Raw genomic sequence first — 17,494 nt, forward strand, 5'->3', positions numbered from 1 at the left:
TCTTTCGATGCCCTAAGTGCACTCAAGTGGAAGCCAGCTCCTTACTTAAGAAATATTCTTGCCTTTTTCTCCCCTGAACCCACCGACACTTCGGGGTTTATCTACCCAGACTGCTGGAAGCTAGCCCCTTACTTGAGAGATACACTTGCCTTTTTCTCCGTCTGAGCTTGCTGACCCTTCAGGGTTTGTCTGACCAGGCTAGGGGAAGCAAGCCCCTTACTTGAGAGATGCGCTTGCCTTTTTCTCCCTCTGCGCCTGCCGAATCTTTTGAGCTTCATCCATCCAAGCTGCTATGAAGCGTCCTGACGTTTCCGACCTGAGGGCACTTTAGCTCCTAAGAATTCCTATGAGATCTTGGCAACTGTCTCAGTGGCTGATGGCACCAAAGGAGAAAGCTGTTCTTTCACCTGAGAGTTTGGCTTAATGCAACCTCTCAACACCTCATGAGCCTCACAAGGAGATGCAAGCTCATAGCGAACCTGGATTGCGGCACCAAAGGTTTGCTTGAAAAAGGTGATCTCTCAACTCTTCACTTCCCAGTTGCACATAATACAATCCAAGCTTATAATAATCCTGGATTGTGGCAATCCAGGCTCATGATATATTCTAAAATTGCAGCATGAGCCTGAATTATCCAGTTGTAACTGTTCATGCTCTTCTGAGTAGGGTAGAGCTCTCGAGCCAGGCTTGCACACCTGTGGCAGATCACTGTCCTGTGTGGACTCGCAATTCTGTCCTGTTTCATGCTCTCAGCATTCACTTAAGGTGATCTCATTGTGTTGCTCAAAGATGAAGGTGGTGTCTTGGTTCACCCAAGCTCTTGTTTTGTCTTGAATGCCCTATCAGCTAAAAATCTAAGCATTCATGGGTAGACTGTCTTATCAAGAAACCTTTGTGCCTGCGATAACCAATTGCTTGCAAGTATGCATATTCTATCCAGCGTCCCCTCTGATGGTCCAGCGTTTGCTGTAGTAGAGGAGCTTGAGAGTTTCAGTGATGGGCTGAGTAATGGCAAGGGGGTGATTTATCATCCAGTCAGGTTCAACCATACCGCTAAGTCCAGTTCTGGGAGACCAGACTAAGACTGTATCCCAATAAGCCGCCGCCTTTATTTCAGTTTTTCTTTTCTTGCTCTATCAGAATTTTGTTGACGACCCCTATTAGAACATTGACCAGGTTTTATATATGCTTCAAATTTAGATGCCATCACCCTCTTTTCACCTCTGTCAGACCCTATTTGGTCCAGACTTAGTCTGTTAAGTCAGGCTCCAGTGATCCGGTTTTAAATCTTGCATATTTACAAGTAATAGGTGATGCCAGGCACTAGAGTCATCAGTGAGAGGGTACCTGCTCCCACTGACCATCGTACGCTCATCTAAAGAGTGGCAGCCTCTCTCTGATAGAGGACTGGTCCCTGCTGAAACCTTTCTTATGTTGAGCCACAAGGGATAGGAGGACTGACATCTGATTAAAGGTGGATAACTCAGCTTGCTGCTGCTTTACAAACCAACCCCTCTGATGATGACCTTGCAACTGAAAATGACCATTCTACTGATGTTCAAAAACCAAGTACTGTAAATTGGATAACATAAGGAACCTTGTGAATCCTTTACGTCGCTCAAATTCCAATAGAGACTGATTACAACATGCTGTATAAAGCATTTCAGTGTTAGGGTAGCATAAAAAACAATGAAATGAGGCTTGAAAATGACAAGTGGGATTCATGGATATCCTTTGAATCTTGATGAAACATTTAATGCAATCGGTAACATTATGAATATTGAAATCAGTAATATGACAAATTCAGAGATAATTTGTATTTTTTCTAACCATACAAACCTTAGCTATTTACATGGGGTTTTACTTTTGGCGTAGCTGAAATGACGAGCCATAAGAATTATAATGAGGGTTAACTACCCCCGCGCTAGTTAGCAAGGGGGTAGGGGGAGTGATAGGTAGCTACCCCTCCCCCCCTCACACGCCGGTGAACTGCTTCACTTCACTTAGAGGTAGGACTTGCCTTGGGGGACAGGGCTGGCGGGCAAATATGTGTAAATAGCTAAGGTTTGTATGGTTAGGAAAAATACAAATTACCTCCGAATTTGTCATTTGTTCCGTAACCGAAATACAAACCACGCTATTTACATTGGGTGATTTACCCCTTAGGTAGGGAGGAAAGTCCTGGCCTTACTGGCTTTGGCTTTTACCTGGGGACTCAGAAACCGAGTGAGTAGCATGTCGAGAAAAAGAGTCCCTGAACCTCGCAAGTTGCTTGCTTCGCATGGAACGTGCGGCCTACATAAGCTTGTGTGTGGAGGGCTAAAGTGTGACTCGTCCTTGGAAGTTGACCTGAAGTCCTTTAGATGGAATTCTAGGCTAGGACGTTCCCAATACCACCTCGTCAGGGTATGGGGGACGCGAGAGTATTATCTTAATACTAGGAACACAAGGGAGCATGGTTTACCTGCAGAGGTTCGAGGTCAGCTATGCAGAGAACCCAGGATGCTGCTTTCCCCAAGAGAGGGGAGGATGAAGAAAGAAGTAAGGGCCAGACATACTCTTTCGTTCAGGCAGACTAAAACTGGGTAACAATGCCCTCAACCTTCTGCTACCTGTCCTTTAAGAAGCCTGAGGTTAGACCAGCTGTTGTGCAGCCACCACAGGGCCGATCGAGAATGTATCAAGGCTCTTGTGGGTCACGTCTTGCAGGTAGTGGGCTGTGAAGGTCGTTTGACGCTTCCAGACCCCAGCTTGTAGCGCCTGCGTCACCGAGAAGTTTCTCTTAAAAGCCAGAGACGTAGCGATGCCTCTGATATCGTGTGCTTTGGGACGACGTGACGGAGGAGAGTCTGGATTCAAGGCGTGGTGGATGACCCTTCTGATCCAGGCAGAGATAGTGTTGTTGGTGACCCTCCTCTTTGTCCTTCCCATGCTCACAAACAGGGCTTGCACGAGAGGACGGACTGCAGCCGTTTTCTTCAGATAAAGCCTCAGACTTCTCACTGGGCATAGTAACAGATGGTCTGGGTCACTTGTTACAGAACGGAGACTCGAGACCCTGAAGGAGTCGAACCGTGGGTCTGGGACTCCAGGGTTCTGAGTCTTAGCTACAAACTCAGGGACGAACCCGAACGTTACTTCCCCCCATCCCCTTGAATGGGCGACGTCGTATGAGAGACCATGAAGTTCACTGACCCGCTTGGCTGACGCCAAAGCGAGCAGGAACGCTGTCTTCCAAGTCAGTTGTCGATCAGGCCTGGCATAATTGTTCGTAGGGAGGTCTCGAACCATGTTCCAAGTTGGGGGTCTCACTTCCGACTGAGGGCAGGTAAGCTCGTAGCTTCGTATCAGTAAAGAAAGTTCCAGCGACGAAGAAATGTCCATTCCTTTCAGCCTGGAGGCTAAGCTTAAGGCTGAGCGATAGCCTCTCACCGCCGAGAGCGAAAGGTGGATTTCCTCCCGCAAATATACAAGAAACTCCGCTACAGTGATCCCTCGTTTATCGCGGTAGATAGGTTCCAGACCCGACTGCGATAGGTGAAAATCCGCCAAGTAGTGACACCATATTTACGTATTTATTTAACATGTATATTCAGACTTTTAAAACCTTCCCTTGTACGTAGTACTGTTAACAAACTACCCTTTAATGTACAGAACACTTAATGCATGTACTACAGTACCCTAAACTAAAACAGGCACAAATATTAAAGGCGATTTTATATCATGCGTTTCCTAAACACGCCAAAAAGCACGATAAAAAATGGCAACCAATGTTTTGTTTACGTTTATCTCTGATCATAATGAAGAAACAAACGCATTTAGTGTACCTGTGTATAGGTTAGTTTTTGCATTGATTATATTGATTATACAGTATGTTGATTTTGTTATTACCAATGTTTTACTCATTTTTTCTTAGGACTTCCAAATGAAATGTTTTTCTTTAGGACGCCGCCTGAAACGGCGGCATCATAAAGTACGCTCCTTCTTCAATCGTAATAAACAAACGAAGGTATTTAACACGCATGATGAAAGTGATAAATAATGATATTGCAGTAAAAGCTTTTAGAAAATATGTTATTACAAATATTATTTACCGTATCTATATAAAATCATACATACGTAGCAAAGCAGGAAAACAATTTACGAGAGAGAGAGAGAGAGAGAGAGAGAGAGAGAGAGAGTGTGTGTGTGTGTGTGTGTGTGTGTGTGTGTGTGTGAGAGAGTGAGAGTGTGTGTGTGTGTGTGTTGTTTTACGTACGTAAATGTAAATTTAAAACAAAAAAATGGCCCCATTTCATATAAAATAGGTTATTACAAATATTTTACTTTATCATATTACAGTAGTCTGTATTATACTGTAAAGTTCAGTACAGTATGTTGTTGTTAGTCGTGGCGATGAAATTCTCACGAAACAAAAACACGGCATTCGATTACAACAGCCGATTCAATCTCTCTCTCTCTCTCTCTCTCTCTCTCTCTCTCTCTCTCTCTCTCTCTCTCTCTCTCTCTCTCGTGTTATACAATACTTACATATAGATGAAGAAACTAAAATTAGTTTTCTTAGAGTCAATTAAATACGAAACGAAAAAATTATGCAGAGTTTACATCCATTTCAATCGTTGTTAAAAATACGGCATCCGATTTCATCAGCAAACCACTATTTTTTGGGAAACATCATTTTATTCTAGGAAATTGCTACTCTTTAAATAGTTAATTGCACATTAAGAAAGCGTGTACTTTTGTTTTTAAATTTCGGGTGTGTTTTAAAAATCGAGTATTGTTGACTTCTTTTTGTTTTACTTTTGGCTGTGATCAGATCAGCTGACGTCTAGCTGCCGCTCTTGAGAGCGTACGAATACACTAACAAAGTATCGTTTATACCATTTCTTAACTTATTCAAACCGTCTACAGTATACAGTTGGTATTACATAAGCACCAATGTGTTATAACCTATCAAATTTTTTCGTTTATTACATTTAAAACAACACACACACACACACACACACACACACACACACACACACACACACACACACACACACACACACACACACACACACTCTCTCTCTCTCTCTCTCTCTCTCTCTCTCTCTCTCTCTCTCTCTCTCTCTCTGTGGGCTACTTTTCCCTACCTCCCATTCCTTACCTCTCTCTATCTCTATCAAATGATATCTTTGTTGCTCCTCAAAGTTTCATTTATATTGAAAATCAATCATGATCCAATTTTCCTTACCTTTTGCAATCTCGCACCATCGGTCACATCGCGGTATTTTCAAAATTTCTGGAAAATCCGCGATATATGTATATACATGCGTTATGAAAAAAATCCGTGAAGTGGTGAATCTGCGATAGTCGAACCGCGAAGTAGCGAGGGATCACTGTATTGCTGGAATAGTGGCATCGAGGGGAGAGATACCCCTCCCACGACACGAACCACAGAAGACTCTCCACTTTGCCTGGTAGACCCCTGTGGATGACTTCCGCAGGTGTCGAGACATCCTGTCCGCAACTTGTTGTGAAAAGCCTCTCTCAACGAGGAGACGCTGGATAGTCTCCAGGTGTGAAGCCGAAGCGAAGCTACGGCCTTGTGGTAGATGTTGCAGTGTGGTTGCTTGAGTAGCTCGTGTCGTGAGGGGAGTTCTCTCGTGAGTTCTGTCAGGAGCTGCAGAAGGTCCGGGAACCACTCTGCGTGATGCCATAGCGGAGCTATTAAGGTCATTGACAGATTGACCGATTGTTGAGCACCCTTCTCATCAGACAGAACGGTGGAAAGGCGTAGACGTCGATGTAGTCCCACCGTTGTTGGAAGGCATCTTGCCAGAGTGCCTTGGGGTACGGGACTGGGGAGCAGTACAGCAGCAGTTTGAAATTCAAAGCTGTCGCGAACAGATCCACTGTCGGGGAACCCCACAAAGTCAGGACTTTGTTGGCTACTTGAGGATCCAAAGACCACTCGGTACTCACTATCTGCGAAGCCCTGCTCAGACTGTCGGCGAGCACATTCCTTTTGCCCGGAATGAAGCGAGCTGATGGTGAAATCGAGTGGACTTCGGTCCACCTCAGTATCTCTACTGCAAGATGAGATAGCTGTTGTGAAAAGGTACCTCCCTGCTTGTTGATATAAGCCACTACCGTGGTGTTGTCGCTCATCACCACCACGGAGTGGCCCGCCAGGACCTGTTGGAACTGTTGAAGGGCTAGGTAGACTGCCTTCATTTCTAGCAGGTTTATGTGGAGGCACTTATCTGATTCTGACCATAGGCCTGAGATCCTCTGGTTCAGAACGTGGGCCCCCACCCTTCTTTTGACGCGTCTGAGAACAGCATCAAATCCGGGGGGAGGACGAGAAGATCCACTCCCTTTCGTAGGTTTTCGTCGGTCAGCCACCACTGTAGGTCCGTCCGTTCCGCGGGTCCCATGGGGACCAGAGTGTCCGGGGAGTCATTGCCTTGATTCCACCGGGACTTGAGTCGCCACTGGAGGGATCTCATCCCGAGGCGGCCGTTCGGAACTAGACGGGCCAGGGAGGCTAGGTGATCAAGGAGACGTAACCAAGATTAGGCCGGAAGGGCTTCCCGTCCGAGGAAAGGTCTTGCGACCCCCCTCAGCCTTGCTATCCTGTCATCTGATGGAAAGGCTTTGTGGAGATTGGTGTCTAATATCATGCCTAGGTATACCAGTCGTTGAGTTGCAAGCAGAGAAGACTTCTCAAGGTTTACCATGATCCCTAGATCTTGGCAAAGCCCCAGAAGCTTGTCTCGGTGTCGAATAAGGGTCGACTCCGAGTTTGCCAGGATCAGCCAGTCGTCCAGATAGCGGAGGAGACGGATGCCGATCCTGTGTGCCCACGAAGAAATCAGTGTGAACACTCTGGTGAACACCTGAGGTGCTGTGGAGAGACCGAAACACAGCACCTTGAACTGGTAGGTCTTGTTGTCCAGGCTGAATCTCAAGTACTTCGTGGAAGACGGATGGACTGGGATCTGGAAGTACGCGTCTTTTAAATCCAGAGTGCACATGAAGTCTTGCGGTCTCACTGCAAGTCTGGCCGTGTCCGCTGTCTCCACGTTGAACGGAGTTTGCTTGACAAACTTGTTCAGAGCTGAGAAGTCGAGGACAGGTCTCCAGCCTCCAGACGCCTTCTCCCTCTTAACGAGAGAATGCCTTGATGAAGTCATTGGGCTTCAGCACGGCATATCATTCCCGTGCTGAAGGCTTGTGACGGGCAAGAGGGCTCTCGAACTGGGGAATTTCTTTTCCTCAGTTTGACTCTAAATTTCTCTCATTCTTTTTCTATTACCTCTTATTGCTTATTCCTCCTTCATAATTATCAGCTGTCTCCAACCTTGCTGTCAAAACTCTTTTACCCATTTCACTGTCCAGGTTTTTCAGAGGGGACATTGTATCCATGATCGGTTTTTATTTCAAAATCAATTGTGGGAGCTGTGGTGGTCTTGCCAACTGCCCGAAAATGTTTGGACACCTAGGAGTGTCAGTATTCCCATACTGGCACGCGGAACTATCTCTTAGGAAATTTGGCCTTCGGATTCCAGGGGTTGGCGATTTTATAGAGATAGGACTCTCGGCATTCTGTCCGGTTTGCCTGCCACTATGATTAGAGTGGGGATGATTGTATTCATGAAATGCTCTCAGTCCCATCAAGCGGGTTTGGCATACACTTGAGCCACTCTAATCATAGTGGTACCATCCCTTTGTGGTAGGGTAGGGAGTGGACATTTGGTAAGCAGCTTTCACAGGTGTCATTGGTGGAGAAATTAATTCCAGGAAAGGCTAACGGTGTCTTCTTTGGAATTTCAGACAGTCTTAATTTTTTCTCTCCCTTAAACTATATTTTTTTCCATTGTTTTTTTTTTTTCATTGTTATTATGACCCCTTCCCTCCCCCTGAAAAATAATTAATGAGTAAACTTAATATTCCCCGTACCCCTGGATCAAATGGCGAACCCCAGACACCGTTGACGACTTCTGCTTGTTTAAATAGGGAAAGCTCTGTTGACAACCTCGGCAATAAAAAGGATTCCTCCAACAATACTTTTTTGACCAGTGTTGTTAAAGACAATTTATCGGCACTGGTGGAAAATGATGCTTGTAATAACCGTAATACTTTACTCTCTGGTTCTGGCTCATTACCAGATCCAACAAAAAATCTGAAAATTCTCCACTTAAAAAACATACCAATTGGTTGTAGCTATGACATAATTCATGAAGCCTTCTGTAGATTTGGAGCAATCAAAGAAATTTTAATGGAGCTTAATGGTAGTAAAGGTTTTTGGGAAGCTTGGGTATCATTTTCAAGTTTTGAGATTGCTTTAGAAGCAAATAAAAATTTAGAGAGCATAAAAATTGACAATTGTTTGATTTCTGGGGCTTTATGTGATAAAGCACCAAGACACCTAGAGGTATATAAACCAGAAGAATGGATGGAAAAAGAAATAGAGCATAGACTTCCAGAAGTAAGAACCCCCAAGCCCCCAACATGGATAATTGCATCTGGAAAGATAGATAATTATAACTATTATAAGATGAGTAAATTTATACAAAAAAAAAGTTGGTTTAATTAAAAGTAAGGATATTAGTAGATACGGTAAGCAATCTGTTTTGATTAATGCAAAATCAGATACTCAAGCTCACATGCTTTGTGGCATGAAGATTGCAGAAATTGATCCTATTAAGGATATTAAACCACATATGAGCTTCAGCTATGGTAAAGGAGTAGTTTTTGATAAAGATCTATATGAATTCTCAGAACCAGAAATTCTGGACATGTGCCCTGCTAATGTTTGGAAAGTAAGTAAGATTCCTCAAACAAGCATGGTAGTTTTAACATTTGAAACCCCTGTTATACCAGATCATATAATTATTGAGAATGAAAGAGTACGTGTTCGAGAATATAAACCTAGGCCTTTACAATGCTTTAATTGTTTCAAGTACGGTCACCCTTCCCGGTACTGCAATAATACGAAGATCTGTATTAACTGTTCTTTGTTAGAACATGGCCAATGCAACAGAGATACAACCTGTGCAAACTGTAAAGATAAACATAAACCAAATGATAAAAGATGTAGAGAATACAAGAATGAAGAAGCTGCAATCTTGAAAGCAAATGCTGAACATATAAGTGTAGGTTATGCAAAGCATTTACTCAATCGGCAACTTAATTTTGCTCGCGCGGTTAAGATGCCAACAAAAGATTATAATCCACTACCCCTTACTACCACAGGGGGACCAGTGGCAGCACCTGGCCCGTCAGGTGCATCTCCCTTAGTGGTAGTAGCCCAGCCATCTGGGTCAAGTGCTCAGGCTATAAAAGCCAGAGCACAAACCTCCAAAGAGGTCAATATGGTGTCCAACACACCAAAAGTATTGTCACCGATAGGAGCATCTCCCCTAGAGGTAGTAGCCCAGCCTTCTGGGTTAAGTGCTCGAACTGTTGAAGTTCTAGCACAATCCTCCAAGGAAGCCAATGTGGCTTCCACCACCTTAAATGTATTGTCTCAGGCAGAATCTCTACCTGATTTGATGGAGATTGGAAAACAAGATCTTCCAAAGAGGAAAAGGTCCCCATCATCCTCACCTTCATCTAAGTCAGGTAAGTGCCCTACTGCTCATGATCCTAAGGTTGACTCTTATAAAGATCCTAGAAAGAAAGAAAAGAAGAGTGGTGGCCTAGTAAAGCCTTACATGGCTTCATCTGAAAAGTCCCAAAAGACAAATGAGACAAAGAAAAATAATAACAAAAGATAATGTCTATCATCCAGTGGAATTGCAGAGGTCTAAGTACTAGCATTGAGCAAATAAAAACTTTAACCAGGGACTCAGACACGAAGGTAATTTGCCTACAGGAAACCAAGATCAGTGACAAACCATTTAATCCTGGACTCAATTATCATTTTTGTAGATCCCCTCCTTTGCAAGCTGCAAGAGCTCAAGGTGGTACAGGTTTTATTATTCACAAATCTGTAAAATTTGAAACAATCCCACTCAATACACCACTACAGGCATGTGCAGTTAGAACTCATATCGGGAAAAAAATTACTTTATGCTCGCTATATATTGAACCATCCTTAGAACTTTTCCTCTTAGATCATGCTGGTAATCCAAGAAGGCTTAGACTTTCTGACCTCCAAGACTTGATCAATCAGCTTCCTGCCCCTTTTATTTTAATGGGTGATTTTAATGCAAAGCATACTTTATGGGGTGGAAATGTGTGCGATAGATGGGGTAATCTTGTTGAAGAATTAATCGACAACAATGATGTAATACTAATGAATGATGGTTCTCCAACTAGGTATGATGTATTCCACAACTCTACATCAGCCATTGATTTGTCAATCTGTTCCTCATCCATTCGATTGGACTACCTTTGGTCAGTAAATGAACACCTACATGGCAGTGACCATTGGCCAATAATGTTAAATTATGTCCATAATCTTCCTTCTCAGTGTCCACCAAAATGGAAGATAGATGAGGCAGACTGGGCAGCTTATGAAAACTGTTCACACACTGATAAAGAATATGATGAATTTACATCTCCAGTGCATGCCTATCAACATCTTGAAAATATTATTGATGATAATGCTAGCAAGTTTATACCTAAAACATGCGGTTTACCTCATCGCTCTGTAGTTCCTTGGTGGAGTAAAGAATGTGCCAACGCAAGAAAAGTGACCCGAACTTGCTTCAGAAGATACTTGAGGACAAACTATTTAGCAGATAGAATAGCATATCTCAGAGCCTGTGCCAAACAAAAAAGAATTTTTAAAAAAGCAAAGAGAGCATCTTGGAAGAAATATATATCTAATATTAATACCAAAACTCCTTCAAAGGAAATATGGGACAAGATTAGAAAACTTCAAGGTAAATTCGTCCCTAAGCCTCTACCAATATTAAGGGAAAATAATAGATATATATCTGACCCCAAAGATGTAGCAGAGGTTCTTGCTAAGCACTTTGCTCATGTATCAAGTGCTGACAACTATTCCCCAGCATTTCAACAAATTAGAGCATCAACATCTGTTGTTCCTCCTGCTTCTTCAAATACTGAAGCTTTTAACCTGCCTTTTAGTATGGAGGAGATGCAAAATGCTATCTCCAGCTCTTCTTTAACTGCCCCAGGTGAGGATGGCATCCAGTATGAAATGATATCACATCTTCCAGTGGATACCAAGGAATTTTTATTAGAAACCTTTAATGGTCTATGGGCTTCCCATACATCTCCTGATTCCTGGCATACTTCAATTGTAATTCCAGGCCACAAGTCTGGTAAAGACCCAGAACTGCCATCTAGTTATAGGCCCATATCCTTGACCAGTTGCATATGCAAACTATTTGAGAGAATGATCAACAACAGACTTGTGTGGTATCTAGAATCAAAAAATCTTTTATCTAACAGACAGTTTGGTTTCAGGAAGAACCGAAGTACTCTGGACCCTTTGCTGATGTTATCAAGGGAAATTTCAAATGCTTTTTCTAACCAAAACCAGGTGGTGGGTGTCTTTTTTGACCTCGAAAAGGCATATGACACCACCTGGAGGGGTGGTATTTTAAAGCAATTGGCCTCGTGGGGTATAGGAGGACATATGTTCTCTTTTATTGAAGAATTTTTATCAAACCGCTCCATTAAAGTGAGAGTAGGGTCAGAACTATCTTCATCCTACATGCAAGAAGAAGGTGTCCCCCAAGGCAGCGTATTGAGTGTGACCTTGTTTGCTGTTGCAATTAATAGTCTCATTAGTCACATACCTCCTGGCATACAAGGATCACTATTTGTCGATGACTTTGCAATTTATTGTAGTGGATCATCTGCACTACAAGCATGCCAAAATCTTCAAATTGCAATAAATGCTGCTTCCGCATGGGCAAATTCTCGCGGATTCATGTTTTCTCCTCAGAAGACCAAAGCCATTCGCTTTACTCGTACTCGTAAAAGGGAAGAGATCCCCACCCTTTTCTTAAATGATTGTATTTTGCCATATGAGGATAGTGTCAAGTTTCTTGGAGTCATTTTCGACAAGAAAATGACATTTGGTCCCCATATAAATGACCTATCTATCAGGGTTAAGAAGTCACTGAACATTCTGAAAGTGATATCGCATTTTGATTGGGGTGCTGATAGAACAACTTTGCTTAGAATTTATACATCTTTGTGTCTGAGCAAGTTAGACTATGCATGCCAAATATATGGGTCAGCTACAAAGACTTTACTTGGAAAACTTGATATTGTTCACAATGCTGGGCTTCGCATCTGCACAGGTGCTTACAGAACATCTCCCATTGACAGTCTCTATGTTGATTCTGGCATACCTCCCCTTTCCATTCGCAGAGAGGAGTTGAGTTTGAGGTTTTTAGCTAGGTCCCTTGCTGTGAGAAACAATCCTAACTGTAAATATGTTAGGGCGCCTTTAGATCGGGCTCCTAACAGATCTAGAGTGCCTAAGCCTTTGGAAGTACAGCTGAAAAATGATGCTAGAGAAGTAGGCTTGTTAACAGCACAGATAGCAGAGGTAGGATATCCCAAGTCTCCTCCTTGGTGTAATCCACCTGTTAAAGTATGTTTTACGGCAGGAGGGAAAAATACCTTACCTAGTAGGGTAATGAAAAGTGAGTTTTTAAATCATGCTGCTCAACATCATGGGAAACATGTTTTTACAGATGGCTCCAAATCGGCTGCAGGAGTTGGAAGTGCAGCTGTGGTGGGGGATATTGTTATTAGAAGGAAACTCCCATCCTCTTGTTCAATTTTTACTGCTGAGCTGTACGCAATAATTCTCGCAGTCCAACATATTTTTAAAAATGGCAACCAAAATAGTTTTTATACAATTTTTACGGATTCCAATAGTGTTTTACTCTCATTAAAACAAATTATGCCAGGCCATCATCTAGTACAAGAGGTGCAGGACTGGTTAGTACTTCTGCAGTCTAGGAAGAGTATCAGTGTTCACTTCTGTTGGGTCCCTGCCCATGTTGGGGTGGATGGGAATGAACAAGTAGATAAGGCAGCAAAGGAAGCTTCAGGGCTAAGTAATCCATCCCCCTTGAGTATTCCTTACAAAGATCTTAGAAGTGAGATTCATCTTTACTGTAAAAATAAGTGGCAAGCTCGATGGTCTGAACGGACCACCAATACAAAATTGAAACAAATCCACCCATTGGTGGATAAATGGTCATCTTGTAATTCTACAAGTAGAAGGGATACCATTATTTTAACTAGGCTGCGTATTGGCCATACACATGCAACGCACAATTATTTAATGAAGAGTGGGGAAGGGAGACAGGCCCCTCTTTGTAATACCTGTCAAGTGACAATGGATGTTAAACATATTTTAGTCGATTGTCCTGTTTTTAATCTCCAGAGGAGGACACATTTACTCCAGGACAAACCGTTAAGAGATATACTGGGGGAAAACTGTAATACCCTGAACTTGAGAAAATTTATACAAAGTATTGGGTTATATTACGAGCTATAATTGATTTTATTAATTTATTTATTTATTTTACCCTTTTAATCCCTATTTATTTCACATCTAGATTTTATTGTATGAAAGTGTTACGATTTGTATTAAAGGTTAAAATGATACTAAATGTTGTGAGTGTACAGATATGATTGAATGATTTTAGTTATATAGCGCTGAATGGCCTTTGATGCCCCAGTGCTTGGCTTAATGCCTAAATCCCATATTCAATTCAATTCAATCCAGACGCCTTCTTTACAAGAAAGAGTCGACTGAAGAAGCCTGGGGAGCCGTCGACGACCTCCTGGAGAGCATCCTTCTTGAGCATGGTCTCGACTTCTGCCCGAATTGCTAGCCCCTTTACCGCTCCCATGGCATAGGAGCTCAACAATACTGGATTCGCTGTCAGGGGAGGAAGGGATGTTATGAACGGGACGCGATATCCTTGGCTGATCACAGAGATCATCCAGGAATCGGCCCTGAGTTGCTGCCACCTGTTAGCGCAACTTTTTAGGCATCCCCCCACTGGTGGACATGCAGGGGGATTGCCAATCCTAGTGTTTACTGCCTCGCCCGCTCCCCCTAGGATTCTTACCTCCCCTGGAGGACTTTCCGCCTTTCTTGTCCTTGACAGGAAAGGGCTGTGGTTTAGACACCTTGGCCTTTGCTGCCGGAGCCTGTCTCGGTGTCTTAGACTGACGAGGCTGCTGAGGTTGTTGAGGAGCTGGAGGTTTGTAGGGCCGAGATGTGAGGGCCCTTTGGAGGAGCGAATCCTGATTCGACTTCCTCCACCTCTCAGCTGTCCGTTCTACATCCTTGGGCTCGAACAAACTCTCTCAAAGGATGGAGGAGTGTCTGAGCCTTCTGACATTCACGGCTGGGACCCTCGAGTGGAACCTCTCGGTCACAGCATCCCGACGTTTTAGGATCGAGTTAGCCCACAAGTTCGAAACTTGGTGAGCTAAAAACTTGATGGAGCGCGTGCCCGAGAGGAGGAAAGTCTCAAGGGCCTTCTTGGCGCTCTCCTTGGACAAGTCCTCGGATCGCAACAGGATGCCCAGAGACTCCAGCCAGATGTCCAGCCATAAGTGGCTGCATGGCACACTTCGCAACCTTTTCCGGGCTTAGGATCTCCGTAGCCGAGAATGTCACCTGCCGGGTGGAGAGTTTCTCGAAAGAAATCCCCCTAGAGAGCTCTTCCACGGAGTGGTGGAGGGGAAGAGCTAAACCGGACTCCCCCATGATCTCGAATTACCTCCTCTGCTGTACGCGAGGAGGTAGGAGGAGTTTGTTCCTGGCAGAGGAACGACTGGAGGAGGCGAGTTCGGCGAGCTGGCCCTCAACCTTGTCTCTGGCACCCTTTACTCCCTGGGACCAGGGCAGAGCCACGCTGGCCTTTGGGAGCTTCTGGGTACCGTAGACCTGGTCCAGGACCGTGTCCTTGCCTTCGCGAGGGACAGTCTCGGGATCCTTGAATCCATTGAGTTGCCTCATCAAACTCAGGACCTGCCAGAAGGCATGCTCCGACCCGTGCTGTTCTCCTCCTTGCGGGCTGGCAGTGAGGGTTCCTGTCCCCAGTAGCTCTACCTAGGGAGAAACGTGGACGTTCTCCTGGGGTCTCGGTAGCTCCGGTCGAATCCGGGTGGAAGACTTATAAATAGCGGAGGGTTTGTATCTACATCGGAATAAATAAAAAATTTGTAAGTAATTTGTATTTTTCCTAGTATACAAACCAGGAGCTATTTATACAAATTGGCCCGCCACCCTGTCCCCCGAGAAGTCCTGCCATAAAGCAAAGTGGTTACTCAGCCGAGAGGTGTGAGTGAGCGGGGTAGCCAGTCTACTCCACCCCCAACCTGCTAACTAGCGGATGGGGTAGTTATCCCTCACTAAAATTATCATGGCTCTTTTTTCAGCTGCGCCGAAAGTATACCCTATAAATAGCTCCGGGTTTTTATACTAGGAAAAATTCAAATTACTTACAAATTTGTTATATTACTAAGTTCTAGATAAGGAAATACACCATATAATGATAAAATGCTGTTGACAAGGAATACACCATCAACATCTCCACAACCTTATTCTCTCTATTTGGAACATGGAAGAAGTCCTCCATGAGTGGCTTGTCTCAGACATTGTTAGGGAAAATACAAATTTTGAAATTTACTGTTTTGTCCTTCCATTGACATACCATGTCAAGCAACTTTTAACTTATGGTCTCATCATTCATTTTGTATATGAATAACAATCTGGTTGTTTTGAGTAAAAAACTTGAGGCTCTTGGTGAGAACCTATGTTTTTTGGCAAATAATTTCAGCTATTGAAATTAAACGATTTACAACCATACATTTATTCCTCAAACCGCCAAGTCATTTTACTGTTTTCAAGTTCAGATGACAGCTCCATTGTTTCCTGTTTCTGATCTTGAGTTTATTGTCTTTTATCTAATTGTTTTTGTTATTATTGTGTTGAAAAATGTAAACAGGTTATGAAAATCAGAATAGGAAGGAATGGAAGAAGACTGAAAAGGTAAAATGGAAGAAATGTAGAAAATGACTTGCAGAAAAGTGTTTGTTCCATACAATTAAATTTCATAAAGATTTGTGAGGTTTTGAATGTATCTGTTTTACATGGTTTTTTGTGGCTCAAAGTATGTTTAGTTTAGAATGAAAGCCTTACTTTTTTACAGATTAAAGATGCAATTCTGTCCTCAACAAATTTACTATTTTTGTATATTTGTTCAGTATGACTGTTTATAAATGTCTAGGAGGGATGTATTGTAGATGTCACATGATATTTTATAGTGCCTTTGGCCACCAGCTGTAGTGCTCTCTGTCACATCACCATTTTGGGTACTAATCAATAAGCTGTTTCAACATTGCATGATGGGTTGTTAGAACAGGCTCGTGATGGCCAGAAATAAAACTGAATGGTCTGCTTAGGATATTAACTTATGATGATAATAGTAATAACAATGAAATAATAATAGTAATAATAACTTTGATGATTTAAGTAATTTTGTGGGTATTTCACTAGGGTAAATACATTTTGTTATTCATATAAATTTATACAGGTACTTAAGGTTTCTAGAAAATGATATATTCATAATGAAGTGGTGTAATGATAACAAACTATACCCATACTAAATCATGACTTCATTTCAGGTTATTGGTGGTGCATCAAGTGGAATAGTAAACCAGAGAAAAGAAATATTACTATAAAGGAAATCAGACTCCAAGCTTCTTTCTGGAAATCATCTGCACTTGAAGATTAAAAATTTTCATACAAGATTGATATTAATGTACAGCTGACATGGAGTTAAAATTTTGAAAAGACTGAACAGTAGTTTGTGCAATCCCAAAGGTTTTGGAAAAGATTTACGCTTCAGTATGAAAACTATGTCAGACAATTTATCCGGTTCCGATTAGGTTTTTGGTTTCTAGGATTTTAATGATTTCTTAATACAGGTGTATTGAATATGTGAAATTTTTTATGATCAGCAATTTTCCATGTAATTAACATTTTATTTCTAATGGATTTTTCATCGATTATTGTAGTCATTCCATGTTGAATTATTTATTTTTAAATATTTAACTTAGCCGGTGAATATATAATAGCTGCAACTCTGCGGCTCGACAGAAAACACACTCAAAAAACTCGCGAGCGATCGATATGAAGGTTGCGGGTGTGCCCACCAGCGCCAACTGTCGGCCAGATACCACTCTTGCATGTAAACAAACCCTTCAATTCATCTCTGTCGACGTTGACGACAAGACGTATCAATACTCGCTGTAGAACCTGGAGTTTTCTCAACATATTTGGTGAAGTACTTCATTTTGGTTTGAGCTTTCGCAGTCCAGGTGTTTTATCTTCATCTTAAATCTTGAACTAGTTTTTGGATAGATTTAATTTTTGATGACAAAGAGAGTATGGACTTTCTTTGACTTTTAAATGGCCGACCCTTCCCTTAGACGGAAGTGTGTTTTAGGCTTTTAGCAATTATCTTATCACGTTATAAATTAA

General features: G+C 42.6%; 1 long non-coding RNA gene across 2 annotated transcripts in view; it reads left to right on the forward strand.

The window, feature by feature from the left end:
* The window catches only part of LOC137655138 (uncharacterized), a 61,781-nt gene extending 44,714 nt beyond the window's left edge, over window positions 1–17,067 (forward strand). For both annotated transcript variants that reach the window (XR_011046832.1, XR_011046831.1), the window contains one exon: window positions 16,636–17,067. This is a non-coding gene — a long non-coding RNA (uncharacterized lncRNA). The remainder of the gene's footprint in view (window positions 1–16,635) is intronic.
* The last annotated feature ends 427 nt before the right edge of the window (window positions 17,068–17,494 follow it).

The sequence above is a fragment of the Palaemon carinicauda genome, chromosome 16, assembly GCF_036898095.1.
Source record: "Palaemon carinicauda isolate YSFRI2023 chromosome 16, ASM3689809v2, whole genome shotgun sequence".
Taxonomy (NCBI): domain Eukaryota; kingdom Metazoa; phylum Arthropoda; class Malacostraca; order Decapoda; family Palaemonidae; genus Palaemon; species Palaemon carinicauda.